The sequence below is a fragment of the Penaeus monodon genome, chromosome 19 (genome assembly GCF_015228065.2).
Source record: "Penaeus monodon isolate SGIC_2016 chromosome 19, NSTDA_Pmon_1, whole genome shotgun sequence".
In the NCBI taxonomy this organism is placed as follows: domain Eukaryota; kingdom Metazoa; phylum Arthropoda; class Malacostraca; order Decapoda; family Penaeidae; genus Penaeus; species Penaeus monodon.
Genome location: NC_051404.1, coordinates 35,854,972 through 35,855,178, shown reverse-complemented (window position 1 = coordinate 35,855,178; position 207 = coordinate 35,854,972).

The window sequence follows — 207 nt, the reverse complement described above, 5'->3', positions numbered from 1 at the left end:
CTGTATACTTGTATGTAAGTGCATGTGCCAGTATTTATAAGGCAGTTAACCTTTTCCTTTCAGGGGATATACTTTTCAATGTGCAATTACTTTAAACTCAACAAAAACGAACGATTAACTTTCTCGCATTCCTCGTTCGCCTGTATTTCATATTTTCGATATCTCAATTTACCATTTCTTCACTAACCAAGCAGCCGGAATTCCTAA